Below are 25,369 nucleotides of genomic sequence, written 5' to 3'. Positions count from 1 at the left end.
TGGAGTGGTTGCCTTTTAAAGACGAGGTGGCCGAGGGGTTAAGTCGATGGACGGCTAATCCATTGTGCTCTGCATGCCTTTTCCAACTTGGTATCTTGCTTTGAAGATTTTTTATTGTCTTTGCAGGCATGGGAGTTTTCTATTTCCAATCCAGAAGGGTGCGTTACGTGACCTATCAACCAGGCCTTAGAAATCCTGCCTTGTTTTCCAATTCCTCTTGCATGGTGCTTAATGCTATCCTATAAAGAAGATGAGGACATTTCTTTCTTTTGGACGTTTAGCCAGCATCCATATTTTTGACTTTGCTCGGACTGTCTTAGGGCTGTGGGATGGTCAATATTGATGTCAGATAGGATTGAACATCTGCTTTTTGGTATGAAAAGCTTAAAATTTAGGGGGAAAAAAGGCACTGCTGAGATTTGAACTCAGGATCTCCTGTTTACTAGACAGGCGCTTTAACCAACTAAGCCACAGCACCACATGAAGTCCAGCAGAAAAGCCAGAAAATGGGAATTTCTTACGCAATGATTCAAATTTCTACTAAATGTTGTGCATTGATGGAGTGGTTGCAGCTTGCATTTTTTCACCAACTTGGAGTTACGGTCCCCTCAGCCAGTGCCTGATCTGTGACCTTCAATAAAAATGCAGCAAAAAACTTTTTGACCCTGTTCTCAGAATCTATCACCTGGAGGTAGGGACTTATGTAGATGAGGTGGCTGAGTGGTTAAGGCGATGGACTGCTAATCCATTGTGCTCTGCATGCATGGGTTCAAATCCCATCCTCGTCGGTTTCTTCTACTTTTTACCACTTTGCAGCTTGCCTAGTAGATTCTTTGCAACTTGCCTTGTAGATTCTTTATTGTCAGCATATGCAGTGGATGCTCCCACCATGGCAGTTTTCTATTTTTGATTCAGAAACGTGCCTCATGTGACCTATCAACCTGGCATTAGTAATCCTGCATTGTTTTTCCATTTCTCTTGCATGGTGCTTAATACTATCCAATAAAGAAGATGAGGACATTTCCTTCTTTTGGGCATTCAGCCAGCATACATATTTTTGACTTTGCTCGGACATTCTTAGGACTGTGGGATAGACAAGTTTGAAGTCACATATGATTGAACGTCTACTTCTTGGTATGAAAAGCTCAAAATTGCAAAGAAAGAAAGGCACTGCTGAGATTCGAACTCAGGATCTCCTGTTTACAAGACAGGCGCTTTAACCAACTAAGCCACAGCGCCATGACAACCAATGCCAAAAAGTCAGAAAGTCAGAAAGTCAGAAAATGGGAATTGCTATGCAATGATTAAAATGTCTACAAAATGCTGTATATTGACGGAGCAGTTGCAGCTTGCATTTTTTGAGTTACGGTCCATTCAGCCAGTGCTTAATATGTGACCTTCAATGAAAATGCAGCCAAAGACTTGTTGATCATGTTGTCAGAATGTCTCACCTGGAGTGGTTGCCTTTTAAAGACGAGGTGGCCGAGGGGTTAAGTCGATGGACGGCTAATCCATTGTGCTCTGCATGCCTTTTTCAACTTGGTATCTTGCTTTGAAGATTTTTTATTGTCTTTGCAGGCATGGGAGTTTTCTATTTCCAATCCAGAAGGGTGCGTTACGTGACCTATCAACCAGGCCTTAGAAATCCTGCCTTGTTTTCCAATTCCTCTTGCATGGTGCTTAATGCTATCCTATAAAGTAGATGAGGACATTTCTTTCTTTTGGACGTTTAGCCAGCATCCATATTTTTGACTTTGCTCGGACTGTCTTAGGGCTGTGGGATGGTCAATATTGATGTCAGATAGGATTGAACATCTGCTTTTTGGTATGAAAAGCTTAAAATTTAGGGGGAAAAAAGGCACTGCTGAGATTTGAACTCAGGATCTCCTGTTTACTAGACAGGCGCTTTAAACAACTAAGCCACAGCACCACATGAAGTCCAGCAGAAATGCCAGAAAATGGGAATTTCTTACGCAATGATTCAAATTTCTACTAAATGTTGTGCATTGATGGAGTGGTTGCAGCTTGCATTTTTTCACCAACTCGGAGTTACGGTCCCCTCAGCCAGTGCCTGATCTGTGACCTTCAATAAAAATGCAGCAAAAAACTTTTTGACCCTGTTCTCAGAATCTATCACCTGGAGGTAGGGACTTATGTAGATGAGGTGGCCGAGTGGTTAAGGCGATGGACTGCTAATCCATTGTGCTCTGCATGCATGGGTTCAAATCCCATCCTCGTCGGTTTCTTCTACTTTTTACCACTTTGCAGCTTGCCTAGTAGATTCTTTGCAACTTGCCTTGTAGATTCTTTATTGTCAGCATATGCAGTGGATGCTCCCACCATGGCAGTTTTCTATTTTTGATTCAGAAACGTGCCTCATGTGACCTATCAACCTGGCATTAGTAATCCTGCATTGTTTTTCCATTTCTCTTGCATGGTGCTTAATACTATCCAATAAAGAAGATGAGGACATTTCCTTCTTTTGGGCATTCAGCCAGCATACATATTTTTGACTTTTCTCGGACATTCTTAGGACTGTGGAATAGACAAGTTTGAAGTCACATATGATTGAACGTCTACTTCTTGGTATGAAAAGCTCAAAATTGCAAAGAAAGAAAGGCACTGCTGAGATTCGAACTCAGGATCTCCTGTTTACAAGACCAACTAAGCCACAGCGCCATGACAACCAATGCCAAAAAGCCAAAAAGTCAGAAAGTCAGAAAATGGGAATTGCTATGCAATGATTAGCCAGTGCTTAATATGTGACCTTCAATGAAAATGCAGCCAAAGACTTGTTGATCATGTTGTCAGAATGTCTCACCTGGAGTGGTTGCCTTTTAAAGACGAGGTGGCCGAGGGGTTAAGTCAATGGACGGCTAATCCATTGTGCTCTGCATGCCTTTTCCAACTTGGTATCTTGCTTTGTAGATTTTTTATTGTCTTTGCAGGCATGGGAGTTTTCTATTTCCAATCCAGAAGGGTGCGTTACGTGACCTATCAACCAGGCCTTAGAAATCCTGCCTTGTTTTCCAATTCCTCTTGCATGGTGCTTAAAGCTATCCTATAAAGAAGATGAGGACATTTCTTTCTTTTGGGCATTTAGCCAGCATCCATATTTTTGACTTTGCTCGGACTGTCTTAGGGCTGTGGGATGGACAATATTGATGTCAGATAGGATTGAACATCTGCTTTTTGGTATGAAAAGCTTAAAATTTAGGGGAAAAAAAAGGCACTGCTGAGATTTGAACTCAGGATCTCCTGTTTACTAGACAGGCGCTTTAACCACCTAAGCCACAGCGCCAAGTGAAGTCCAGCAGAAAAGCCAGAAAATGGGAATTTCTTACGCAATGATTCAAATTTCTACTAAATGTTGTGTATTGATGGAGTGGTTGCAGCTTGCATTTTTTCACCAACTTGGAGTTACGGTCCCCTCAGCCAGTGCCTGATCTGTGACCTTCAATAAAAATGCAGCAAAAAACTTTTTGACCCTGTTCTCAGAATGTATCACCTGGAGGTAGGGACTTATGTAGACGAGGTGGCCGAGTGGTTAAGGCGATGGACTGCTAATCCATTGTGCTCTGCATGCATGGGTTCAAATCCCATCCTTGTCGATTTCTTCTACTTTTTACCACTTTGCAGATTGCCTACTAGATTCTTTGCAACTTGCCTTGTAGATTCTTTATTGTCAGCATATGCAGTGGATGCTGCCACCATGGCAGTTTTCTATTTTTGATTCAGAAACGTGCCTCATGTGACCTATCAACCTGGCATTAGTAATCCTGCATTGTTTTTCCATTTCTCTTGCATGGTGCTTAATACTATCCAATAAAGAAGATGAGGACATTTCCTTCTTTTGGGCATTCAGCCAGCATACATATTTTTGACTTTGCTCGGACATTCTTAGGACTGTGGGATAGACAAGTTTGAAGTCACATATGATTGAACGTCTACTTCTTGGTATGAAAAGCTCAAAATTGCAAAGAAAGAAAGGCACTGCTGAGATTCGAACTCAGGATCTCCTGTTTACAAGACAGGCGCTTTAACCAACTAAGCCACAGCGCCATGACAACAAATGCCAAAAAGTCAGAAAGTCAGAAAGTCAGAAAATGGGAATTGCTATGCAATGATTAAAATGTCTACAAAATGCTGTATATTGACGGAGCAGTTGCAGCTTGCATTTTTTGAGTTACGGTCCATTCAGCCAGTGCTTAATATGTGACCTTCAATGAAAATGCAGCCAAAGACTTGTTGATCATGTTGTCAGAATGTCTCACCTGGAGTGGTTGCCTTTTAAAGACGAGGTGGCCGAGGGGTTAAGTCGATGGACGGCTAATCCATTGTGCTCTGCATGCCTTTTCCAACTTGGTATCTTGCTTTGAAGATTTTTTATTGTCTTTGCAGGCATGGGAGTTTTCTATTTCCAATCCAGAAGGGTGCGTTACGTGACCTATCAACCAGGCCTTAGAAATCCTGCCTTGTTTTCCAATTCCTCTTGCATGGTGCTTAATGCTATCCTATAAAGAAGATGAGGACATTTCTTTCTTTTGGACGTTTAGCCAGCATCCATATTTTTGACTTTGCTCGGACTGTCTTAGGGCTGTGGGATGGTCAATATTGATGTCAGATAGGATTGAACATCTGCTTTTTGGTATGAAAAGCTTAAAATTTAGGGGGAAAAAAGGCACTGCTGAGATTTGAACTCAGGATCTCCTGTTTACTAGACAGGCGCTTTAACCAACTAAGCCACAGCCCCACATGAAGTCCAGCAGAAATGCCAGAAAATGGGAATTTCTTACCCAATGATTCAAATTTCTACTAAATGTTGTGCATTGATGGAGTGGTTGCAGCTTGCATTTTTTCACCAACTTGGAGTTACGGTCCCCTCAGCCAGTGCCTGATCTGTGACCTTCAATAAAAATGCAGCAAAAAACTTTTTGACCCTGTTCTCAGAATCTATCACCTGGAGGTAGGGACTTATGTAGACGAGGTGGCCGAGTGGTTAAGGCGATGTGTGCTCTGATTGTGCTCTGCATGCATGGGTTCAAATCCCATCCTCGTCGGTTTCTTCTACTTTTTACCACTTTGCAGCTTGCCTAGTAGATTCTTTGCAACTTGCCTTGTAGATTCTTTATTGTCAGCATATGCAGTGGATGCTCCCACCATGGCAGTTTTCTATTTTTGATTCAGAAACGTGCTTCATGTGACCTATCAACCTGGCATTAGTAATCCTGCATTGTTTTTCCATTTCTCTTGCATGGTGCTTAATACTATTCAATAAAGAAGATGAGGACATTTCCTTCTTTTGGGCATTCAGCCAGCATACATATTTTTGACTTTGCTCGGACATTCTTAGGACTGTGGGATAGACAAGTTTGAAGTCACATATGATTGAACGTCTACTTCTTGGTATGAAAAGCTCAAAATTGCAAAGAAAGAAAGGCACTGCTGAGATTCGAACTCAGGATCTCCTGTTTACAAGACCAACTAAGCCACAGCGCCATGACAACCAATGCCAAAAAGCCAAAAAGTCAGAAAGTCAGAAAATGGGAATTGCTATGCAATGATTAAAATGTCTACAAAATGCTGTATATTGACGGAGCAGTTGCAGCTTGCATTTTTTGAGTTACGGTCCATTCAGCCAGTGCTTAATATGTGACCTTCAATGAAAATGCAGCCAAAGACTTGTTGATCATGTTGTCAGAATGTCTCACCTGGAGTGGTTGCCTTTTAAAGACGAGGTGGCCGAGGGGTTAAGTCGATGGACGGCTAATCCATTGTGCTCTGCATGCCTTTTCCAACTTGGTATCTTGCTTTGTAGATTTTTTATTGTCTTTGCAGGCATGGGAGTTTTCTATTTCCAATCTAGAAGGGTGCGTTACGTGACCTATCAACCAGGCCTTAGAAATCCTGCCTTGTTTTCCAATTCCTCTTGCATGGTGCTTAATGCTATCCTATAAAGAAGATGAGGACATTTCTTTCTTTTGGGCGTTTAGCCAGCATCCATATTTTTGACTTTGCTCGGACTGTCTTAGGGCTGTGGGATGGACAATATTGATGTCAGATAGGATTGAACATCTGCTTTTTGGTATGAAAAGCTTAAAATTTAGGGGAAAAAAAGGCACTGCTGAGATTTGAACTCAGGATCTCCTGTTTACTAGACAGGCGCTTTAACCACCTAAGCCACAGCGCCAAGTGAAGTCCAGCAGAAAAGCCAGAAAATGGGAATTTCTTACGCAATGATTCAAATTTCTACTAAATGTTGTGCATTGATGGAGTGGTTGCAGCTTGCATTTTTTCACCAACTTGGAGTTACGGTCCCCTCAGCTAGTGCCTGATCTGTGACCTTCAATAAAAATGCAGCAAAAAACTTTTTGACCCTGTTCTCAGAATCTATCACCTGGAGGTAGGGTCTTATGTAGACGAGGTGGCCGAGTGGTTAAGGCGATGGACTGCTAATCCATTGTGCTCTGCATGCATGGGTTCAAATCCCATCCTTGTCGGTTTCTTCTACCTTTTACCACTTTGCAGCTTGCCTAGTAGATTCTTTGCAACTTGCCTTGTAGATACTTTATTGTCAGCATATGCAGTGGATGCTGCCACCATGGCAGTTTTCTATTTTTGATTCAGAAACGTGCCTCATGTGACCTATCAACCTGGCATTAGTAATCCTGCATTGTTTTTCCATTTCTCTTGCATGGTGCTTAATACTATCCAATAAAGAAGATGAGGACATTTCCTTCTTTTGCTCATTCAGCCAGCATACATATTTTTGACTTTGCTCGGACATTCTTAGGACTGTGGGATAGACAAGTTTGAAGTCACATATGATTGAACGTCTACTTCTTGGTATGAAAAGCTCAAAATTGCAAAGAAAGAAAGGCACTGCTGAGATTCGAACTCAGGATCTCCTGTTTACAAGACCAACTAAGCCACAGCGCCATGACAACCAATGCCAAAAAGCCAAAAAGTCAGAAAGTCAGAAAATGGGAATTGCTATGCAATGATTAAAATGTCTACAAAATGCTGTATATTGACGGAGCAGTTGCAGCTTGCATTTTTTGAGTTACGGTCCATTCAGCCAGTGCTTAATATGTGACCTTCAATGAAAATGCAGCCAAAGACTTGTTGATCATGTTGTCAGAATGTCTCACCTGGAGTGGTTGCCTTTTAAAGACGAGGTGGCCGAGGGGTTAAGTCGATGGACGGCTAATCCATTGTGCTCTGCATGCCTTTTCCAACTTGGTATCTTGCTTTGTAGATTTTTTATTGTCTTTGCAGGCATGGGAGTTTTCTATTTCCAATCTAGAAGGGTGCGTTACGTGACCTATCAACCAGGCCTTAGAAATCCTGCCTTGTTTTCCAATTCCTCTTGCATGGTGCTTAATGCTATCCTATAAAGAAGATGAGGACATTTCTTTCTTTTGGGCGTTTAGCCAGCATCCATATTTTTGACTTTGCTCGGACTGTCTTAGGGCTGTGGGATGGACAATATTGATGTCAGATAGGATTGAACATCTGCTTTTTGGTATGAAAAGCTTAAAATTTTGGTGAAAAAAGGCACTGCTGAGATTTGAACTCAGAATCTCCTGTTTACTAGACAGGCGCTTTAACCACCTAAGCCACAGCGCCAAGTGAAGTTCAGCAGAAAAGCCAGAAAATGGGAATTTCCTACGCAATGATTCAAATTTCTACTAAATGTTGTGCATTGATGGAGTGGTTGCAGCTTGCATTTTTTCACCAACTTGGAGTTACGGTCCCCTCAGCTAGTGCCTGATCTGTGACCTTCAATAAAAATGCAGCAAAAAACTTTTTGACCCTGTTCTCAGAATCTATCACCTGGAGGTAGGGACTTATGTAGACGAGGTGGCCGAGTGGTTAAGGTGATGGACTGCTAATCCATTGTGCTCTGCATGCTTGGGTTCAAATCCTTGTCGGTTCCTTCTACCTTTTACCACTTTGCAGATTGCCTAGTAGATTCTTTGCAACTTGCCTTGTAGATTCTTTATTGTCAGCATATGCAGTGGATGCTGCCACCATGGCAGTTTTCTATTTTTGATTCAGAAACGTGCCTCATGTGACCTATCAACCTGGCATTAGTAATCCTGCATTGTTTTTCCATTTCTCTTGCATGGTGCTTAATACTATCCAATAAAGAAGATGAGGACATTTCCTTCTTTTGGGCATTCAGCCAGCATACATATTTTTGACTTTGCTCGGACATTCTTAGGACTGTGGGATAGACAAGTTTGAAGTCACATATGATTGAACGTCTACTTCTTGGTATGAAAAGCTCAAAATTGCAAAGAAAGAAAGGCACTGCTGAGATTCGAACTCAGGATCTCCTGTTTACAAGACCAACTAAGCCACAGCGCCATGACAACCAATGCCAAAAAGCCAAAAAGTCAGAAAGTCAGAAAATGGGAATTGCTATGCAATGATTAAAATGTCTACAAAATGCTGTATATTGACGGAGCAGTTGCAGCTTGCATTTTTTGAGTTACGGTCCATTCAGCCAGTGCTTAATATGTGACCTTCAATGAAAATGCAGCCAAAGACTTGTTGATCATGTTGTCAGAATGTCTCACCTGGAGTGGTTGCCTTTTAAAGACGAGGTGGCCGAGGGGTTAAGTCGATGGACGGCTAATCCATTGTGCTCTGCATGCCTTTTCCAACTTGGTATCTTGCTTTGTAGATTTTTTATTGTCTTTGCAGGCATGGGAGTTTTCTATTTCCAATCCAGAAGGGTGCGTTACGTGACCTATCAACCAGGCCTTAGAAATCCTGCCTTGTTTTCCAATTCCTCTTGCATGGTGCTTAATGCTATCCTATAAAGAAGATGAGGACATTTCTTTCTTTTGGGCGTTTAGCCAGCATCCATATTTTTGACTTTGCTCGGACTGTCTTAGGGCTGTGGGATGGACAATATTGATTTCAGATAGGATTGAACGTCTGCTTTTTGGTATGAAAAGCTTAAAATTTAGGGGGAAAAAAAGGCACTGCTGAGATTTGAACTCAGGATCTCCTGTTTACTAGACAGGCGCTTTAACAACCTAAGCCACAGCGCCAAGTGAAGTCCAGCAGAAAAGCCAGAAAATGGGAATTTCTTACGCAATTATTCAAATTTCTACTAAATGTTGTGCATTGATGGAGTGTTGTGCATTGATGGAGTGTGCATTTTTCACCAACTTGGAGTTACGGTCCCCTCAGCCAGTGCCTGATCTGTGACCTTCAATAAAAATGCAGCAAAAAACTTTTTGACCCTGTTCTCAGAATCTATCATCTGGAGGTAGGGACTTATGTAGACGAGGTGGCCGAGTGGTTAAGGCGATGGACTGCTAATCCATTGTGCTCTGCATGCATGGGTTCAAATCCCATCTTCGTCGGTTTCTTCTACTTTTTACCACTTTGCAGCTTGCCTAGTAGATTCTTTGCAACTTGCCTTGTAGATTCTTTATTGTCAGCATATGCAGTGGATGCTGCCACCATGGCAGTTTTCTATTTTTGATTCAGAAACGTGCCTCATGTGACCTATCAACCTGGCATTAGTAATCCTGCATTGTTTTTCCATTTCTCTTGCATGGTGCTTAATACTATCCAATAAAGAAGATGAGGACATTTCCTTCTTTTGGGCATTCAGCCAGCATACATATTTTTGACTTTGCTCGGACATTCTTAGGACTGTGGGATAGACAAGTTTGAAGTCACATATGATTGAACGTCTACTTCTTGGTATGAAAAGCTCAAAATTGCAAAGAAAGAAAGGCACTGCTGAGATTCGAACTCAGGATCTCCTGTTTACAAGACAGGCGCTTTAACCAACTAAGCCACAGCGCCATGACAACAAATGCCAAAAAGTCAGAAAGTCAGAAAGTCAGAAAATGGGAATTGCTATGCAATGATTAAAATGTCTACAAAATGCTGTATATTGACGGAGCAGTTGCAGCTTGCATTTTTTGAGTTACGGTCCATTCAGCCAGTGCTCAATATGTGACCTTCAATGAAAATGCAGCCAAAGACTTGTTGATCATGTTGTCAGAATGTCTCACCTGGAGAGGTTGCCTTTTAAAGACGAGGTGGCCGAGGGGTTAAGTCGATGGACGGCTAATCCATTGTGCTCTGCATGTCTTTTCCAACTTGGTATCTTGCTTTGTAGATTTTTTATTGTCTTTGCAGGCATGGGAGTTTTCTATTTCCAATCCAGAAGGGTGCGTTACGTGACCTATCAACCAGGCCTTAGAAATCCTGCCTTGTTTTCCAATTCCTCTTGCATGGTGCTTAATGCTATCCTATAAAGAAGATGAGGACATTTCTTTCTTTTGGGCGTTTAGCCAGCATCCATATTTTTGACTTTGCTCGGACTGTCTTAGGGCTGTGGGATGGACAATATTGATGTCAGATAGGATTGAACATCTGCTTTTTGGTATGAAAAGCTTAAAATTTAGGGGGAAAAAAGGCACTGCTGAGATTTGAACTGAGGATCTCCTGTTTACTAGACAGGCGCTTTAACCACCTAAGCCACAGCGCCAAGTGAAGTCCAGCAGAAAAGCCAGAAAATGGGAATTTCTTACGCAATGATTCAAATTTCTACTAAATGTTGTGCATTGATGGAGTGGTTGCAGCTTGCATTTTTTCACCAACTTGGAGTTACGGTCCCCTCAGCTAGTGCCTGATCTGTGACCTTCAATAAAAATGCAGCAAAAAACTTTTTGACCCTGTTCTCAGAATCTATCACCTGGAGGTAGGGACTTATGTAGACGAGGTGGCCGAGTGGTTAAGGTGATGGACTGCTAATCCATTGTGCTCTGCATGCATGGGTTCAAATACCATCCTTGTCGGTTTCTTCTACCTTTTACCACTTTGCAGCTTGCCTAGTAGATTCTTTGCAACTTGCCTTGTAGATACTTTATTGTCAGCATATGCAGTGGATGCTGCCACCATGGCAGTTTTCTATTTTTGATTCAGAAACGTGCCTCATGTGACCTATCAACCTGGCATTAGTAATCCTGCATTGTTTTTCCATTTCTCTTGCATGGTGCTTAATACTATCCAATAAAGAAGATGAGGACATTTCCTTCTTTTGGGCATTCAGCCAGCATACATATTTTTGACTTTGCTCGGACATTCTTAGGACTGTGGGATAGACAAGTTTGAAGTCACATATGATTGAACGTCTACTTCTTGGTATGAAAAGCTCAAAATTGCAAAGAAAGAAAGGCACTGCTGAGATTCGAACTCAGGATCTCCTGTTTACAAGACAGGCGCTTTAACCAACTAAGCCACAGCGCCATGACAACCCTTTCCTTAAAGTCAGAAAATGGGAATTGCTATGCAATGAGTAAAATGTATACAAAATGCTGTATATTGACGGAGCAGTTGCAGCTTGCATTTTTTGAGTTACGGTCCATTCAGCCAGTGCTTAATATGTTACCTTCAATGAAAATGCAGCCAAAGACTTGTTGATCATGTTGTCAGAATGTCTCACCTGGAGTGGTTGCCTTTTAAAGACGAGGTGGCCGAGGGGTTAAGTCGATGGACGGCTAATCCATTGTGCTCTGCATGCCTTTTCCAACTTGGTATCTTGCTTTGAAGACTTTTTATTGTCTTTGCAGGCATGGGAGTTTTCTATTTCCAATCCAGAAGGGTGCGTTACGTGACCTATCAACCAGGCCTTAGAAATCCTGCCTTGTTTTCCAATTCCTCTTGCATGGTGCTTAATGCTATCCTATAAAGAAGATGAGGACATTTCTTTCTTTTGGACGTTTAGCCAGCATCCATACTTTTGACTTTGCTCGGACTGTCTTAGGGCTGTGGGATGGTCAATATTGATGTCAGATAGGATTGAACAGCTGCTTTTTGGTATGAAAAGCTTAACATTTAGGGGGAAAAAAAGGCACTGCTGAGATTTGAACTCAGGATCTCCTGTTTACTAGACAGGCGCTTTAACCAACTAAGCCACAGCACCACATGAAGTCCAGCAGAAAAGCCAGAAAATGGGAATTTCTTACGCAATGATTCAAATTTCTACTAAAGGTTGTGCATTGATGGAGTGGTTGCAGCTTGCATTTTTTCACCAACTTGGAGTTACGGTCCCCTCAGCCAGTGCCTGATCTGTGACCTTCAATAAAAATGCAGCAAAAAACTTTTTGACCCTGTTCTCAGAATCTATCACCTGGAGGTAGGGACTTATGTAGACGAGGTGGCCGAGTGGTTAAGGCGATGGACTGCTAATCCATTGTGCTCTGCATGCATGGGTTCAAATCCCATCCTCGTCGGTTTCTTCTACTTTTTACCACTTTGCAGCTTGCCTAGTAGATTCTTTGCAACTTGCCTTGTAGATTCTTTATTGTCAGCATATGCAGTGGATGCTCCCACCATGGCAGTTTTCTATTTTTGATTCAGAAACGTGCCTCATGTGACCTATCAACCTGGCATTAGTAATCCTGCATTGTTTTTCCATTTCTCTTGCATGGTGCTTAATACTATCCAATAAAGAAGATGAGGACATTTCCTTCTTTTGGGCATTCAGCCAGCATACATATTTTTGACTTTGCTCGGACATTCTTAGGACTGTGGGATAGACAAGTTTGAAGTCACATATGATTGAACGTCTACTTCTTGGTATGAAAAGCTCAAAATTGCAAAGAAAGAAAGGCACTGCTGAGATTCGAACTCAGGATCTCCTGTTTACAAGACCAACTAAGCCACAGCGCCATGACAACCAATGCCAAAAAGCCAAAAAGTCAGAAAGTCAGAAAATGGGAATTGCTATGCAATGATTAAAATGTCTACAAAATGCTGTATATTGACGGAGCAGTTGCAGCTTGCATTTTTTGAGTTACGGTCCATTCAGCCAGTGCTTAATATGTGACCTTCAATGAAAATGCAGCCAAAGACTTGTTGATCATGTTGTCAGAATGTCTCACCTGGAGTGGTTGCCTTTTAAAGACGAGGTGGCCGAGGGGTTAAGTCGATGGACGGCTAATCCATTGTGCTCTGCATGCCTTTTCCAACTTGGTATCTTGCTTTGAAGATTTTTTATTGTCTTTGCAGGCATGGGAGTTTTCTATTTCCAATCCAGAAGGGTGCGTTACGTGACCTATCAACCAGGCCTTAGAAATCCTGCCTTGTTTTCCAATTCCTCTTGCATGGTGCTTAATGCTATCCTATAAAGAAGATGAGGACATTTCTTTCTTTTGGGCGTTTAGCCAGCATCCATATTTTTGACTTTGCTCGGACTGTCTTAGGGCTGTGGGATGGACAATATTGATGTCAGATAGGATTGAACATCTGCTTTTTGGTATGAAAAGCTTAAAATTTAGGGGAAAAAAAGGCACTGCTGAGATTTGAACTCAGGATCTCCTGTTTACTAGACAGGCGCTTTAACCTCCTAAGCCACAGCGCCAAGTGAAGTCCAGCAGAAAAGCCAGAAAATGGGAAATTCTTACGCAATGATTCAAATTTCTACTAAATGTTGTGCATTGATGGATTGGTTGCAGCTTGCATTTTTTCACCAACTTGGAGTTACGGTCCCCTCAGCTAGTGCCTGATCTGTGACCTTCAATAAAAATGCAGCAAAAAACTTTTGGACCCTGTTCTCAGAATCTATCACCTGGAGGTAGGGACTTATGTAGACGAGGTGGCCGAGTGGTTAAGGCGATGGACTGCTAATCCATTGTGCTCTGCATGCATGGGTTTAAATCCCATCCTCGTCGGTTTCTTCTACTTTTTACCACTTTGCAGATTGCCTAGTAGATTCTTTGCAACTTGCCTTGTAGATTCTTTATTGTCAGCATATGCAGTGGATGCTCCCACCATGGCAGTTTTCTATTTTTGATTCAGAAACGTGCCTCATGTGACCTATCAACCTGGCATTAGTAATCCTGCATTGTTTTTCCATTTCTCTTGCATGGTGCTTAATACTATCCAATAAAGAAGATGAGGACATTTCCTTCTTTTGGGCATTCAGCCAGCATACATATTTTTGACTTTGCTCGGACATTCTTAGGACTGTGGGATAGACAAGTTTGAAGTCACATATGATTGAACGTCTACTTCTTGGTATGAAAAGCTCAAAATTGCAAAGAAAGAAAAGCACTGCTGAGATTCGAACTCAGGATCTCCTGTTTACAAGACAGGCGCTTTAACCAACTAAGCCACAGCGCCATGACAACAAATGCCAAAAAGTCAGAAAGTCAGAAAGTCAGAAAATGGGAATTGCTATGCAATGATTAAAATGTCTACAAAATGCTGTATATTGACGGAGCAGTTGCAGCTTGCATTTTTTGAGTTACGGTCCATTCAGCCAGTGCTTAATATGTGACCTTCAATGAAAATGCAGCCAAAGACTTGTTGATCATGTTGTCAGAATGTCTCACCTGGAGTGGTTGCCTTTTAAAGACGAGGTGGCCGAGGGGTTAAGTCGATGGACGGCTAATCCATTGTGCTCTGCATGCCTTTTCCAACTTGGTATCTTGCTTTGAAGATTTTTTATTGTCTTTGCAGGCATGGGAGTTTTCTATTTCCAATCCAGAAGGGTGCGTTACGTGACCTATCAACCAGGCCTTAGAAATCCTGCCTTGTTTTCCAATTCCTCTTGCATGGTGCTTAATGCTATCCCATAAAGAAGATGAGGACATTCCTTTCTTTTGGACGTTTAGCCAGCATCCATATTTTTGACTTTGCTCGGACTGTCTTAGGGCTGTGGGATGGTCAATATTGATGTCAGATAGGATTGAACATCTGCTTTTTGGTATGAAAAGCTTAAAATTTAGGGGGAAAAAAGGCACTGCTGAGATTTGAACTCAGGATCTCCTGTTTACTAGACAGGCGCTTTAACCAACTAAGCCACAGCCCCACATGAAGTCCAGCAGAAATGCCAGAAAATGGGAATTTCTTACCCAATGATTCAAATTTCTACTAAATGTTGTGCATTGATGGAGTGGTTGCAGCTTGCATTTTTTCACCAACTTGGAGTTACGGTCCCCTCAGCCAGTGCCTGATCTGTGACCTTCAATAAAAATGCAGCAAAAAACTTTTTGACCCTGTTCTCAGAATCTATCACCTGGAGGTAGGGACTTATGTAGACGAGGTGGCCGAGTGGTTAAGGCGATGGACTGCTAATCCATTGTGCTCTGCATGCATGGGTTCAAATCCCATCCTCGTCGGTTTCTTCTACTTTTTACCACTTTGCAGCTTGCCTAGTAGATTCTTTGCAACTTGCCTTGTGGATTCTTTATTGTCAGCATATGCAGTGGATGCTCCCACCATGGCAGTTTTCTATTTTTGATTCAGAAACGTGCCTCATGTGACCTATCAACCTGGCATTAGTAATCCTGCATTGTTTTTCCATTTCTCTTGCATGGTGCTTAATACTATTCAATAAAGAAGATGAGGACATTTCCTTCTTTTGGGCATTCAGCCAGCATACATATTTTTGACTTTGCTCGGACATTCTTAGGACTGTGGGATAGACAAGTTTGAAGTCACATATGATTGAACGTCTACTTCTTGGTATGAAAAGCTCAAAATTGCAAAGAAAGAAAGGCACTGCTGAGATTCGAACTCAGGATCTCCTGTTTACAAGACCAACTAAGCCACAGCGCCATGACAACCAATGCCAAAAAGCCAAAAAGTCAGAAAGTCAGAAAATGGGAATTGCTATGCAATGATTAAAATGTCTACAAAATGCTGTATATTGACGGAGCAGTTGCAGCTTGCATTTTTTGAGTTACGGTCCATTCAGCCAGTGCTTAATATGTGACCTTCAATGAAAATGCAGCCAAAGACTTGTTGATCATGTTGTCAGAATGTCTCACCTGGAGTGGTTGCCTTTTAAAGACGAGGTGGCCGAGGGGTTAAGTCGATGGACGGCTAATCCATTGTGCTCTGCATGCCTTTTCCAACTTGGTATCTTGCTTTGTAGATTTTTTATTGTCTTTGCAGGCATGGGAGTTTTCTATTTCCAATCTAGAAGGGTGCGTTACGTGACCTATCAACCAGGCCTTAGAAATCCTGCCTTGTTTTCCAATTCCTCTTGCATGGTGCTTAATGCTATCCTATAAAGAAGATGAGGACATTTCTTTCTTTTGGGCGTTTAGCCAGCATCCATATTTTTGACTTTGCTCGGACTGTCTTAGGGCTGTGGGATGGACAATATTGATGTCAGATAGGATTGAACATCTGCTTTTTGGTATGAAAAGCTTAAAATTTAGGGGAAAAAAAGGCACTGCTGAGATTTGAACTCAGGATCTCCTGTTTACTAGACAGGCGCTTTAACCACCTAAGCCACAGCGCCAAGTGAAGTCCAGCAGAAAAGCCAGAAAATGGGAATTTCTTACGCAATGATTCAAATTTCTACTAAATGTTGTGCATTGATGGATTGGTTGCAGCTTGCATTTTTTCACCAACTTGGAGTTACGGTCCCCTCAGCTAGTGCCTGATCTGTGACCTTCAATAAAAATGCAGCAAAAAACTTTTGGACCCTGTTCTCAGAATCTATCACCTGGAGGTAGGGACTTATGTAGACGAGGTGGCCGAGTGGTTAAGGCGATGGACTGCTAATCCATTGTGCTCTGCATGCATGGCTTCAAATCCCATCCTCGTCGGTTTCTTCTACTTTTTACCACTTTGCAGATTGCCTAGTAGATTCTTTGCAACTTGCCTTGTAGATTCTTTATTGTCAGCATATGCAGTGGATGCTCCCACCATGGCAGTTTTCTATTTTTGATTCAGAAACGTGCCTCATGTGACCTATCAACCTGGCATTAGTAATCCTGCATTGTTTTTCCATTTCTCTTGCATGGTGCTTAATACTATCCAATAAAGAAGATGAGGACATTTCCTTCTTTTGGGCATTCAGCCAGCATACATATTTTTGACTTTGCTCGGACATTCTTAGGACTGTGGGATAGACAAGTTTGAAGTCACATATGATTGAACGTCTACTTATTGGTATGAAAAGCTCAAAATTGCAAAGAAAGAAAGGCACTGCTGAGATTCGAACTCAGGATCTCCTGTTTACAAGACAGGCGCTTTAACCAACTAAGCCACAGCGCCATGACAACAAATGCCAAAAAGTCAGAAAGTCAGAAAGTCAGAAAATGGGAATTGCTATGCAATGATTAAAATGTCTACAAAATGCTGTATATTGACGGAGCAGTTGCAGCTTGCATTTTTTGAGTTACGGTCCATTCAGCCAGTGCTTAATATGTGACCTTCAATGAAAATGCAGCCAAAGACTTGTTGATCATGTTGTCAGAATGTCTCACCTGGAGTGGTTGCCTTTTAAAGACGAGGTGGCCGAGGGGTTAAGTCGATGGACGGCTAATCCATTGTGCTCTGCATGCCTTTTCCAACTTGATATCTTGCTTTGAAGATTTTTTATTGTCTTTGCAGGCATGGGAGGTTTCTATTTCCAATCCAGAAGGGTGCGTTACGTGACCTATCAACCAGGCCTTAGAAATCCTGCCTTGTTTTCCAATTCCTCTTGCATGGTGCTTAATGCTATCCTATAAAGAAGATGAGGACATTTCTTTCTTTTGGACGTTTAGCCAGCATCCATATTTTTGACTTTGCTCGGACTGTCTTAGGGCTGTGGGATGGTCAATATTGATGTCAGATAGGATTGAACATCTGCTTTTTGGTATGAAAAGCTTAAAATTTAGGGGGAAAAAAGGCACTGCTGAGATTTGAACTCAGGATCTCCTGTTTACTAGACAGGCACTTTAACCAACTAAGCCACAGCACCACATGAAGTCCAGCCGAAAAGCCAGAAAATGGGAATTTCCTACGCAATGATTCAAATTTCTACTAAATGTTGTGCATTGATGGAGTGGTTGCAGCTTGCATTTTTTCACCAACTTGGAGTTACGGTCCCCTCAGCTAGTGCCTGATCTGTGACCTTCAATAAAAATGCAGCAAAAAACTTTTTGACCCTGTTCTCAGAATCTATCACCTGGAGATAGGGACTTATGTAGACGAGGTGGCCGAGTGGTTAAGGTGATGGACTGCTAATCCATTGTGCTCTGCATGCTTGGGTTCAAATCCCATCCTTGTCGGTTCCTTCTACCTTTTACCACTTTGCAGATTGCCTAGTAGATTCTTTGCAACTTGCCTTGTAGATTCTTTATTGTCAGCATATGCAGTGGATGCTGCCACCATGGCAGTTTTCTATTTTTGATTCAGAAACGTGCCTCATGTGACCTATCAACCTGGCATTAGTAATCCTGCATTGTTTTTCCATTTCTCTTGCATGGTGCTTAATACTATCCAATAAAGAAGATGAGGACATTTCCTTCTTTTGGGCATTCAGCCAGCATACATATTTTTGACTTTGCTCGGACATTCTTAGGACTGTGGGATAGACAAGTTTGAAGTCACATATGATTGAACGTCTACTTCTTGGTATGAAAAGCTCAAAATTGCAAAGAAAGAAAGGCACTGCTGAGATTCGAACTCAGGATCTCCTGTTTACAAGACAGGCGCTTTAACCAACTAAGCCACAGCGCCATGACAACCCTTTCCTTAAAGTCAGAAAATGGGAATTGCTATGCAATGATTAAAATGTATACAAAATGCTGTATATTGACGGAGCAGTTGCAGCTTGCATTTTTTGAGTTACGGTCCATTCAGCCAGTGCTTAATATGTGACCTTCAATGAAAATGCAGCCAAAGACTTATTGATCATGTTGTCAGAATGTCTCACCTGGAGTGGTTGCCTTTTAAAGACGAGGTGGCCGAGGGGTTAAGTCGATGGACGGCTAATCCATTGTGCTCTGCATGCCTTTTCCAACTTGGTATCTTGCTTTGAAGATTTTTTATTGTCTTTGCAGGCATGGGAGTTTTCTATTTCCAATCCAGAAGGGTGCGTTACGTGACCTATCAACCAGGCCTTAGAAATCCTGCCTTGTTTTCCAATTCCTCTTGCATGGTGCTTAATGCTATCCTATAAAGAAGATGAGGACATTTCTTTCTTTTGGACGTTTAGCCAGCATCCATATTTTTGACTTTGCTCGGACTGTCTTAGGGCTGTGGGATGGTCAATATTGATGTCAGATAGGATTGAACAGTTGCTTTTTGGTATGAAAAGCTTAAAATTTAGGGGGAAAAAAAGGCACTGCTGAGATTTGAACTCAGGATCTCCTGTTTACTAGACAGGCGCTTTAACCAACTAAGCCACAGCACCACATGAAGTCCAGCAGAAAAGCCAGAAAATGGGAATTTCTTACGCAATGATTCAAATTTCTACTAAATGTTGTGCATTGATGGAGTGGTTGCAGCTTGCATTTTTTCACCAACTTGGAGTTACGGTCCCCTCAGCCAGTGCCTGATCTGTGACCTTCAATAAAAATGCAGCAAAAAACTTTTTGACCCTGTTCTCAGAATCTATCACCTGGAGGTAGGGACTTATGTAGACGAGGTGGCCGAGTGGTTAAGGCGATGGACTGCTAATCCATTGTGCTCTGCATGCATGGGTTCAAATCCCATCCTCGTCGGTTTCTTCTACTTTTTACCACTTTGCAGCTTGCCTAGTAGATTCTTTGCAACTTGCCTTGTAGATTCTTTATTGTCAGCATATGCAGTGGATGCTCCCACCATGGCAGTTTTCTATTTTTGATTCAGAAACGTGCCTCATGTGACCTATCAACCTGGCATTAGTAATCCTGCATTGTTTTTCCATTTCTCTTGCATGGTGCTTAATACTATCCAATAAAGAAGATGAGGACATTTCCTTCTTTTGGGCATTCAGCCAGCATACATATTTTTGACTTTGCTCGGACATTCTTAGGACTGTGGGATAGACAAGTTTGAAGTCACATATGATTGAACGTCTACTTCTTGGTATGAAAAGCTCAAAATTGCAAAGAAAGAAAGGCACTGCTGAGATTCGAACTCAGGATCTCCTGTTTACAAGACCAACTAAGCCACAGCGCCATGACAACCAATGCCAAAAAGCCAAAAAGTCAGAAAGTCAGAAAATGGGAATTGCTATGCAATGATTAAAATGTCTACAAAATGCTGTATATTGACGGAGCAGTTGCAGCTTGCATTTTTTAAGTTACGGTCCATTCAGCCAGTGCTTAATATGTGACCTTCAATGAAAATGCAGCCAAAGACTTGTTGATCATGTTGTCAGAATGTCTCACCTGGAGTGGTTGCCTTTTAAAGACGAGGTGGCCGAGGGGTTAAGTCGATGGACGGCTAATCCATTGTGCTCTGCATGCCTTTTCCAACTTGGTATCTTGCTTTGTAGATTTTTTATTGTCTTTGCAGGCATGGGAGTTTTCTATTTCCAATCCAGAAGGGTGCGTTACGTGACCTTTCAACCAGGCCTTAGAAATCCTGCCTTGTTTTCCAATTCCTCTTGCATGGTGCTTAATGCTATCCTATAAAGAAGATGAGGACATTTCTTTCTTTTGGGCGTTTAGCCAGCATCCATATTTTTGACTTTGCTCGGACTGTCTTAGGGCTGTGGGATGGACAATATTGATGTCAGATAGGATAGAACATCTGCTTTTTGGTATGAAAAGCTTAAAATTTAGGGGAAAAAAAGGCACTGCTGAGATTTGAACTCAGGATCTCCTGTTTACTAGACAGGCGCTTTAACCACCTAAGCCACAGCGCCAAGTGAAGTCCAGCAGAAAAGCCAGAAAATGGGAATTTCTTACGCAATGATTCAAATTTCTACTAAATGTTGTGCATTGATGGATTGGTTGCAGCTTGCATTTTTTCACCAACTTGGAGTTACGGTCCCCTCAGCTAGTGCCTGATCTGTGACCTTCAATAAAAATGCAGCAAAAAACTTTTGGACCCTGTTCTCAGAATCTATCACCTGGAAGTAGGGACTTATGTAGACGAGGTGGCCGAGTGGTTAAGGCGATGGACTGCTAATCCATTGTGCTCTGCATGCATGGGTTCAAATCCCATCCTCGTCAGTTTCTTCTACTTTTTACCACTTTGCAGATTGCCTAGTAGATTCTTTGCAACTTGCCTTGTAGATTCTTTATTGTCAGCATATGCAGTGGATGCTCCCACCATGGCAGTTTTCTATTTTTGATTCAGAAACGTGCCTCATGTGACCTATCAACCTGGCATTAGTAATCCTGCATTGTTTTTCCATTTCTCTTGCATGGTGCTTAATACTATCCAATAAAGAAGATGAGGACATTTCCTTCTTTTGGGCATTCAGCCAGCATACATATTTTTGACTTTGCTCGGACATTCTTAGGACTGTGGGATAGACAAGTTTGAAGTCACATATGATTGAACGTCTACTTCTTGGTATGAAAAGCTCAAAATTGCAAAGAAAGAAAGGCACTGCTGAGATTCGAACTCAGGATCTCCTGTTTACAAGACAGGCGCTTTAACCAACTAAGCCACAGCGCCATGACAACAAATGCCAAAAAGTCAGAAAGTCAGAAAGTCAGAAAATGGGAATTGCTATGCAATGATTAAAATGTCTACAAAATGCTGTATATTGACGGAGCAGTTGCAGCTTGCATTTTTTGAGTTACGGTCCATTCAGCCAGTGCTTAATATGTGACCTTCAATGAAAATGCAGCCAAAGACTTGTTGATCATGTTGTCAGAATGTCTCACCTGGAGTGGTAGCCTTTTAAAGACGAGGTGGCCGAGGGGTTAAGTCGATGGACGGCTAATCCATTGTGCTCTGCATGCCTTTTCCAACTTGGTATCTTGCTTTGAAGATTTTTTATTGTCTTTGCAGGCATGGGAGTTTTCTATTTCCAATCCAGAAGGGTGCGTTACGTGACCTATCAACCAGGCCCTAGAAATCCTGCCTTGTTTTCCAATTCCTCTTGCATGGTGCTTAATGCTATCCTATAAAGAAGATGAGGACATTTCTTTCTTTTGGACGTTTAGCCAGCATCCATATTTTTGACTTTGCTCGGACTGTCTTAGGGCTGTGGGATGGACAATATTGATGTCAGATAGGATTGAACATCTGCTTTTTGGTATGAAAAGCTTAAAATTTAGGGGGAAAAAAGGCACTGCTGAGATTTGAACTCAGGATCTCCTGTTTACTAGACAGGCGCTTTAACCACCTAAGCCACAGCGCCAAGTGAAGTCCAGCAGAAAAGCCAGAAAATGGGAATTTCTTACGCAATGATTCAAATTTCTACTAAATGTTGTGCATTGATGGATTTGTTGCAGCTTGCATTTTTTCACCAACTTGGAGTTACGGTCCCCTCAGCTAGTGCCTGATCTGTGACCTTCAATAAAAATGCAGCAAAAAACTTTTGGACCCTGTTCTCAGAATCTATCACCTGGAGGTAGGGACTTATGTAGACGAGGTGGCCGAGTGGTTAAGGCGATGGACTGCTAATCCATTGTGCTCTGCATGCATGGGTTCAAATCCCATCCTCGTCGGATCCTTCTACCTTTTACCACTTTGCAGATTGCCTAGTAGATTCTTTGCAACTTGCCTTGTAGATTCTTTATTGTCAGCATATGCAGTGGATGCTCCCACCATGGCAGTTTTCTATTTTTGATTCAGAAACGTGCCTCATGTGACCTATCAACCTGGCATTAGTAATCCTGCATTGTTTTTCCATTTCTCTTGCATGGTGCTTAATACTATCCAATAAAGAAGATGAGGACATTTCCTTCTTTTGGGCATTCAGCCAGCATACATATTTTTGACTTTGCTCGGACATTCTTAGGACTGTGGGATAGACAAGTTTGAAGTTACATATGATTGAACGTCTACTTCTTGGTATGAAAAGCTCAAAATTGCAAAGAAAGAAAGGCACTGCTGAGATTCGAACTCAGGATCTCCTGTTTACAAGACCAACTAAGCCACAGCGCCATGACAACCAATGCCAAAAAGCCAAAAAGTCAGAAAGTCAGAAAATGGGAATTGCTATGCAATGATTAAAATGTCTACAAAATGCTGTATATTGACGGAGCAGTTGCAGCTTGCATTTTTTTAGTTACGGTCCATTCAGCCAGTGCTTAATATGTGACCTTCAATGAAAATGCAGCCAAAGACTTGTTGATCATGTTGTCAGAATGTCTCACCTGGAGTGGTTGCCTTTTAAAGACGAGGTGGCCGAGGGGTTAAGTCGATGGACGGCTAATCCATTGTGCTCTGCATGCCTTTTCCAACTTGGTATCTTGCTTTGTAGATTTTTTATTGTCTTTGCAGGCATCTGAGTTTTCTATTTCCAATCTAGAAGGGTGCGTTACGTGACCTATCAACCAGGCCTTAGAAATCCTGCCTTGTTTTCCAATTCCTCTTGCATGGTGCTTAATGCTATCCTATAAAGAAGATGAGGACATTTCTTTCTTTTGGATGTTTAGCCAGCATCCATATTTTTGACTTTGCTCGGACTGTCTTAGGGCTGTGGGATGGTCAATATTGATGTCAGATAGGATTGAACATCTGCTTTTTGGTATGAAAAGCTTAAAATTTAGTGGGAAAAAAGGCACTGCTGAGATTTGAACTCAGGATCTCCTGTTTACTAGACAGGCGCTTTAACCACCTAAGCCACAGCGCCAAGTGAAGTCCAGCAGAAAAGCCAGAAAATGGGAATTTCTTACGCAATGATTCAAATTTCTACTAAATGTTGTGTATTGATGGAGTGGTTGCAGCTTGCATTTTTTCACCAACTTGGAGTTACGGTCCCCTCAGCCAGTGCCTGATCTGTGACCTTCAATAAAAATGCAGCAAAAAACTTTTTGACCCTGTTCTCAGAATCTATCACCTGGAGGTAGGGACTTATGTAGACGAGGTGGCCGAGTGGTTAAGGCGATGGACTGCTAATCCATTGTGCTCTGCATGCATGGGTTCAAATCCCATCCTCGTCGGTTTCTTCTACTTTTTACCACTTTGCAGATTGCCTAGTAGATTCTTTGCAACTTGCCTTGTAGATTCTTTATTGTCAGCATATGCAGTGGATGCTCCCACCATGGCAGTTTTCTATTTTTGATTCAGAAACGTGCCTCATGTGACCTATCAACCTGGCATTAGTAATCCTGCATTGTTTTTCCATTTCTCTTGCATGGTGCTTAATACTATCCAATAAAGAAGATGAGGACATTTCCTTCTTTTGGGCATTCAGCCAGCATACATATTTTTGACTTTGCTCGGACATTCTTAGGACTGTGGGATAGACAAGTTTGAAGTCACATATGATTGAACGTCTACTTCTTGGTATGAAAAGCTCAAAATTGCAAAGAAAGAAAGGCACTGCTGAGATTCGAACTCAGGATCTCCTGTTTACAAGACAGGCGCTTTAACCAACTAAGCCACAGCGCCATGACAACCCTTGCCTTAAAGTCAGAAAATGGGAATTGCTATGCAATGATTAAAATGTATACAAAATGCTGTATATTGACGGAGCAGTTGCAGCTTGCATTTTTTGAGTTACGGTCCATTCAGCCAGTGCTTAATATGTGACCTTCAATGAAAATGCAGCCAAAGACTTGTTGATCATGTTGTCAGAATGTCTCACCTGGAGTGGTTGCCTTTTAAAGACGAGGTGGCCGAGGGGTTAAGTCGATGGATGGCTAATCCATTGTGCTCTGCATGCCTTTTCCAACTTGGTATCTTGCTTTGAAGATTTTTTATTGTCTTTGCAGGCATGGGAGTTTTCTATTTCCAATCCAGAAGGGTGCGTTACGTGACCTATCAACCAGGCCTTAGAAATCCTGCCTTGTTTTCCAATTCCTCTTGCATGGTGCTTAATGCTATCCTATAAAGAAGATGAGGACATTTCTTTCTTTTGGATGTTTAGCCAGCATCCATATTTTTGACTTTGCTCGGACTGTCTTAGGGCTGTGGGATGGTCAATATTGATGTCAGATAGGATTGAACATCTGCTTTTTGGTATGAAAAGCTTAAAATTTAGTGGGAAAAAAGGCACTGCTGAGATTTGAACTCAGGATCTCCTGTTTACTAGACAGGCGCTTTAACCAACTAAGCCACAGCACCACATGAAGTCCAGCAGAAAAGCCAGAAAATGGGAATTTCTTACGCAATGATTCAAATTTCTACTAAATGTTGTGCATTGATGGAGTGGTTGCAGCTTGCATTTTTTCACCAACTTGGAGTTACGGTCCCCTCAGCCAGTGCCTGATCTGTGACCTTCAATAAAAATGCAGCAAAAAACTTTTTGACCCTGTTCTCAGAATCTATCATCTGGAGGTAGGGACTTATGTAGACGAGGTGGCCGAGCGGTTAAGGCGATGGACTGCTAATCCATTGTGCTCTGCATGCATGGGTTCAAATCCCATCTTCGTCGGTTTCTTCTACTTTTTACCACTTTGCAGCTTGCCTAGTAGATTCTTTGCAACTTACCTTGTAGATTCTTTATTGTCAGCACATGCAGTGGATGCTCCCACCATGGCAG

At 41.9% G+C, this 25,369-nt stretch overlaps 43 non-coding genes across 43 annotated transcripts; 16 read left to right on the top strand and 27 right to left on the bottom strand.

The window, feature by feature from the left end:
• Window positions 1-404: 404 nt before the first annotated feature.
• Window positions 405-478, bottom strand: TRNAT-AGU (transfer RNA threonine (anticodon AGU)). The gene has a single exon. It is a non-coding gene; the product is annotated as a tRNA-Thr (tRNA).
• Window positions 479-706: 228 nt separating this feature from the next.
• Window positions 707-788, top strand: TRNAS-GCU (transfer RNA serine (anticodon GCU)). Its single transcript has one exon. It is a non-coding gene; the product is annotated as a tRNA-Ser (tRNA).
• A 377-nt stretch (window positions 789-1,165) lies between these two features.
• On the bottom strand, window positions 1,166-1,239 carry TRNAT-UGU (transfer RNA threonine (anticodon UGU)). The gene has a single exon. It is a non-coding gene; the product is annotated as a tRNA-Thr (tRNA).
• A 617-nt stretch (window positions 1,240-1,856) lies between these two features.
• TRNAT-AGU (transfer RNA threonine (anticodon AGU)) lies at window positions 1,857-1,930 on the bottom strand. Its single transcript has one exon. It is a non-coding gene; the product is annotated as a tRNA-Thr (tRNA).
• A 228-nt stretch (window positions 1,931-2,158) lies between these two features.
• Window positions 2,159-2,240, top strand: TRNAS-GCU (transfer RNA serine (anticodon GCU)). The gene has a single exon. It is a non-coding gene; the product is annotated as a tRNA-Ser (tRNA).
• A 987-nt stretch (window positions 2,241-3,227) lies between these two features.
• TRNAT-AGU (transfer RNA threonine (anticodon AGU)) lies at window positions 3,228-3,301 on the bottom strand. The gene has a single exon. It is a non-coding gene; the product is annotated as a tRNA-Thr (tRNA).
• Window positions 3,302-3,529: 228 nt separating this feature from the next.
• Window positions 3,530-3,611, top strand: TRNAS-GCU (transfer RNA serine (anticodon GCU)). The gene has a single exon. It is a non-coding gene; the product is annotated as a tRNA-Ser (tRNA).
• A 377-nt stretch (window positions 3,612-3,988) lies between these two features.
• On the bottom strand, window positions 3,989-4,062 carry TRNAT-UGU (transfer RNA threonine (anticodon UGU)). The gene has a single exon. It is a non-coding gene; the product is annotated as a tRNA-Thr (tRNA).
• A 617-nt stretch (window positions 4,063-4,679) lies between these two features.
• On the bottom strand, window positions 4,680-4,753 carry TRNAT-AGU (transfer RNA threonine (anticodon AGU)). Its single transcript has one exon. It is a non-coding gene; the product is annotated as a tRNA-Thr (tRNA).
• A 1,363-nt stretch (window positions 4,754-6,116) lies between these two features.
• Window positions 6,117-6,190, bottom strand: TRNAT-AGU (transfer RNA threonine (anticodon AGU)). The gene has a single exon. It is a non-coding gene; the product is annotated as a tRNA-Thr (tRNA).
• Window positions 6,191-6,418: 228 nt separating this feature from the next.
• On the top strand, window positions 6,419-6,500 carry TRNAS-GCU (transfer RNA serine (anticodon GCU)). Its single transcript has one exon. It is a non-coding gene; the product is annotated as a tRNA-Ser (tRNA).
• Window positions 6,501-7,555: 1,055 nt separating this feature from the next.
• TRNAT-AGU (transfer RNA threonine (anticodon AGU)) lies at window positions 7,556-7,629 on the bottom strand. The gene has a single exon. It is a non-coding gene; the product is annotated as a tRNA-Thr (tRNA).
• A 1,362-nt stretch (window positions 7,630-8,991) lies between these two features.
• TRNAT-AGU (transfer RNA threonine (anticodon AGU)) lies at window positions 8,992-9,065 on the bottom strand. Its single transcript has one exon. It is a non-coding gene; the product is annotated as a tRNA-Thr (tRNA).
• A 236-nt stretch (window positions 9,066-9,301) lies between these two features.
• TRNAS-GCU (transfer RNA serine (anticodon GCU)) lies at window positions 9,302-9,383 on the top strand. Its single transcript has one exon. It is a non-coding gene; the product is annotated as a tRNA-Ser (tRNA).
• A 377-nt stretch (window positions 9,384-9,760) lies between these two features.
• On the bottom strand, window positions 9,761-9,834 carry TRNAT-UGU (transfer RNA threonine (anticodon UGU)). The gene has a single exon. It is a non-coding gene; the product is annotated as a tRNA-Thr (tRNA).
• A 617-nt stretch (window positions 9,835-10,451) lies between these two features.
• TRNAT-AGU (transfer RNA threonine (anticodon AGU)) lies at window positions 10,452-10,525 on the bottom strand. Its single transcript has one exon. It is a non-coding gene; the product is annotated as a tRNA-Thr (tRNA).
• A 228-nt stretch (window positions 10,526-10,753) lies between these two features.
• On the top strand, window positions 10,754-10,835 carry TRNAS-GCU (transfer RNA serine (anticodon GCU)). Its single transcript has one exon. It is a non-coding gene; the product is annotated as a tRNA-Ser (tRNA).
• A 377-nt stretch (window positions 10,836-11,212) lies between these two features.
• On the bottom strand, window positions 11,213-11,286 carry TRNAT-UGU (transfer RNA threonine (anticodon UGU)). Its single transcript has one exon. It is a non-coding gene; the product is annotated as a tRNA-Thr (tRNA).
• A 602-nt stretch (window positions 11,287-11,888) lies between these two features.
• TRNAT-AGU (transfer RNA threonine (anticodon AGU)) lies at window positions 11,889-11,962 on the bottom strand. Its single transcript has one exon. It is a non-coding gene; the product is annotated as a tRNA-Thr (tRNA).
• A 228-nt stretch (window positions 11,963-12,190) lies between these two features.
• On the top strand, window positions 12,191-12,272 carry TRNAS-GCU (transfer RNA serine (anticodon GCU)). The gene has a single exon. It is a non-coding gene; the product is annotated as a tRNA-Ser (tRNA).
• Window positions 12,273-13,328: 1,056 nt separating this feature from the next.
• Window positions 13,329-13,402, bottom strand: TRNAT-AGU (transfer RNA threonine (anticodon AGU)). Its single transcript has one exon. It is a non-coding gene; the product is annotated as a tRNA-Thr (tRNA).
• Window positions 13,403-13,630: 228 nt separating this feature from the next.
• Window positions 13,631-13,712, top strand: TRNAS-GCU (transfer RNA serine (anticodon GCU)). Its single transcript has one exon. It is a non-coding gene; the product is annotated as a tRNA-Ser (tRNA).
• Window positions 13,713-14,089: 377 nt separating this feature from the next.
• On the bottom strand, window positions 14,090-14,163 carry TRNAT-UGU (transfer RNA threonine (anticodon UGU)). The gene has a single exon. It is a non-coding gene; the product is annotated as a tRNA-Thr (tRNA).
• Window positions 14,164-14,780: 617 nt separating this feature from the next.
• Window positions 14,781-14,854, bottom strand: TRNAT-AGU (transfer RNA threonine (anticodon AGU)). The gene has a single exon. It is a non-coding gene; the product is annotated as a tRNA-Thr (tRNA).
• A 228-nt stretch (window positions 14,855-15,082) lies between these two features.
• TRNAS-GCU (transfer RNA serine (anticodon GCU)) lies at window positions 15,083-15,164 on the top strand. The gene has a single exon. It is a non-coding gene; the product is annotated as a tRNA-Ser (tRNA).
• A 1,056-nt stretch (window positions 15,165-16,220) lies between these two features.
• On the bottom strand, window positions 16,221-16,294 carry TRNAT-AGU (transfer RNA threonine (anticodon AGU)). The gene has a single exon. It is a non-coding gene; the product is annotated as a tRNA-Thr (tRNA).
• A 228-nt stretch (window positions 16,295-16,522) lies between these two features.
• Window positions 16,523-16,604, top strand: TRNAS-GCU (transfer RNA serine (anticodon GCU)). Its single transcript has one exon. It is a non-coding gene; the product is annotated as a tRNA-Ser (tRNA).
• Window positions 16,605-16,981: 377 nt separating this feature from the next.
• Window positions 16,982-17,055, bottom strand: TRNAT-UGU (transfer RNA threonine (anticodon UGU)). The gene has a single exon. It is a non-coding gene; the product is annotated as a tRNA-Thr (tRNA).
• Window positions 17,056-17,672: 617 nt separating this feature from the next.
• On the bottom strand, window positions 17,673-17,746 carry TRNAT-AGU (transfer RNA threonine (anticodon AGU)). The gene has a single exon. It is a non-coding gene; the product is annotated as a tRNA-Thr (tRNA).
• A 228-nt stretch (window positions 17,747-17,974) lies between these two features.
• Window positions 17,975-18,056, top strand: TRNAS-GCU (transfer RNA serine (anticodon GCU)). The gene has a single exon. It is a non-coding gene; the product is annotated as a tRNA-Ser (tRNA).
• Window positions 18,057-18,433: 377 nt separating this feature from the next.
• On the bottom strand, window positions 18,434-18,507 carry TRNAT-UGU (transfer RNA threonine (anticodon UGU)). The gene has a single exon. It is a non-coding gene; the product is annotated as a tRNA-Thr (tRNA).
• Window positions 18,508-19,109: 602 nt separating this feature from the next.
• On the bottom strand, window positions 19,110-19,183 carry TRNAT-AGU (transfer RNA threonine (anticodon AGU)). The gene has a single exon. It is a non-coding gene; the product is annotated as a tRNA-Thr (tRNA).
• A 228-nt stretch (window positions 19,184-19,411) lies between these two features.
• TRNAS-GCU (transfer RNA serine (anticodon GCU)) lies at window positions 19,412-19,493 on the top strand. The gene has a single exon. It is a non-coding gene; the product is annotated as a tRNA-Ser (tRNA).
• Window positions 19,494-20,549: 1,056 nt separating this feature from the next.
• On the bottom strand, window positions 20,550-20,623 carry TRNAT-AGU (transfer RNA threonine (anticodon AGU)). The gene has a single exon. It is a non-coding gene; the product is annotated as a tRNA-Thr (tRNA).
• A 228-nt stretch (window positions 20,624-20,851) lies between these two features.
• On the top strand, window positions 20,852-20,933 carry TRNAS-GCU (transfer RNA serine (anticodon GCU)). The gene has a single exon. It is a non-coding gene; the product is annotated as a tRNA-Ser (tRNA).
• A 377-nt stretch (window positions 20,934-21,310) lies between these two features.
• On the bottom strand, window positions 21,311-21,384 carry TRNAT-UGU (transfer RNA threonine (anticodon UGU)). Its single transcript has one exon. It is a non-coding gene; the product is annotated as a tRNA-Thr (tRNA).
• A 617-nt stretch (window positions 21,385-22,001) lies between these two features.
• On the bottom strand, window positions 22,002-22,075 carry TRNAT-AGU (transfer RNA threonine (anticodon AGU)). Its single transcript has one exon. It is a non-coding gene; the product is annotated as a tRNA-Thr (tRNA).
• A 228-nt stretch (window positions 22,076-22,303) lies between these two features.
• TRNAS-GCU (transfer RNA serine (anticodon GCU)) lies at window positions 22,304-22,385 on the top strand. The gene has a single exon. It is a non-coding gene; the product is annotated as a tRNA-Ser (tRNA).
• A 1,056-nt stretch (window positions 22,386-23,441) lies between these two features.
• On the bottom strand, window positions 23,442-23,515 carry TRNAT-AGU (transfer RNA threonine (anticodon AGU)). The gene has a single exon. It is a non-coding gene; the product is annotated as a tRNA-Thr (tRNA).
• Window positions 23,516-23,743: 228 nt separating this feature from the next.
• TRNAS-GCU (transfer RNA serine (anticodon GCU)) lies at window positions 23,744-23,825 on the top strand. The gene has a single exon. It is a non-coding gene; the product is annotated as a tRNA-Ser (tRNA).
• A 377-nt stretch (window positions 23,826-24,202) lies between these two features.
• On the bottom strand, window positions 24,203-24,276 carry TRNAT-UGU (transfer RNA threonine (anticodon UGU)). The gene has a single exon. It is a non-coding gene; the product is annotated as a tRNA-Thr (tRNA).
• Window positions 24,277-24,877: 601 nt separating this feature from the next.
• On the bottom strand, window positions 24,878-24,951 carry TRNAT-AGU (transfer RNA threonine (anticodon AGU)). The gene has a single exon. It is a non-coding gene; the product is annotated as a tRNA-Thr (tRNA).
• A 228-nt stretch (window positions 24,952-25,179) lies between these two features.
• On the top strand, window positions 25,180-25,261 carry TRNAS-GCU (transfer RNA serine (anticodon GCU)). Its single transcript has one exon. It is a non-coding gene; the product is annotated as a tRNA-Ser (tRNA).
• Window positions 25,262-25,369: the final 108 nt, after the last annotated feature.

Source organism: Hyla sarda, chromosome 6, assembly GCF_029499605.1.
Source record: "Hyla sarda isolate aHylSar1 chromosome 6, aHylSar1.hap1, whole genome shotgun sequence".
NCBI lineage: Eukaryota > Metazoa > Chordata > Amphibia > Anura > Hylidae > Hyla > Hyla sarda.
The sequence above is the reverse complement of the archived record's forward strand: the minus strand, read 5'-3'. Positions and strand labels throughout refer to the sequence as shown.